The sequence below is a fragment of the Stegastes partitus genome, unplaced genomic scaffold (assembly GCF_000690725.1).
Source record: "Stegastes partitus isolate 25-593 unplaced genomic scaffold, Stegastes_partitus-1.0.2 Scaffold408, whole genome shotgun sequence".
In the NCBI taxonomy this organism is placed as follows: Eukaryota; Metazoa; Chordata; class Actinopteri; family Pomacentridae; genus Stegastes; species Stegastes partitus.
The window spans coordinates 79,125-80,140 of record NW_007578139.1 but is presented as its reverse complement, the minus strand read 5'-3'; positions in this window follow the sequence as shown (position 1 = coordinate 80,140).

Below are 1,016 nucleotides of genomic sequence, written 5' to 3'. Positions count from 1 at the left end.
TACAAGTTTATTGTTGGGGAATGCTAACAAAAAAAGGCAACTGGGATTAGGTTGACAAAAGACGACGTCGCAGTACTTGTTGCTCCAATAGTTAGTGTTACGTTCCTGCTTACAGTTCGTAACTCGTCTGTCAATAGGGAAGAACTCACAAGAGAGTGAATGGCAGTGAACAACAAGTTATTTATTTACAATTGTTGAATAAATTAAATGAACAACAAAATGAAGGTTTCAAGAAAAATGTGGGCGAAGGGTCAGCTGTGGGGTCCGTGCCAAATCAAAGAAATAAATATAATAAAACAGGGCCTAACTCTAATCTTTCTGAATGAAAAGAAAATGAAAACAAAAGGCCTGGCTGTCTTCTCTAAAAGTGATAGCAAAACAAAACTTACATGGTGGCAACAACCCATAACCTAGTGCATGTAACATAAAGTGAACTACGTGTGTGTACATGTATGGGGTACCCAGTCTTACTTCTGCTGACCACCTTCCGACCACAAACCTTCAAACACTGACAGCAACATGCAAAATGACAGCAAACAAGAGGCAGAGAGTGAACAAAGGAGCATGAAGGCTTATAAAGGAGAATCCTCCAACTGATTGGACAACCAGCCAGAGCACGAGCCAATCGCCCACTCCTCAGGAGCTCACAGGTGACAGGAAATCCGCAGGTTTTGCCCGTCTTCCAATAATCACCTGTAGGAGAGAGGTGGAGAGGGAGACACACATGCACAAATTCTCCACTCTGCACGTAACATTAGCATTACAGTTTGGCCTGCCGGCTTACAGTCAAAGCTAATGGTAGCCACATTAGCATTGCAAGTTGCTAATACTAAGGATTTTCCTGTTTTATAAAGGCAATCCACTAGGCCTTCAGTTTCCTGAGATGCTGGGAGTGCATGAAGAGTATTTAGTTCACTCTTGTAGCCAACACCAGAGCATTTAGTGTGATTTGTTCATAGCTGAGAGGTGTTACACCTACACCTAAATGCCTCACCGGTAAAGGCATGTGGTTATGT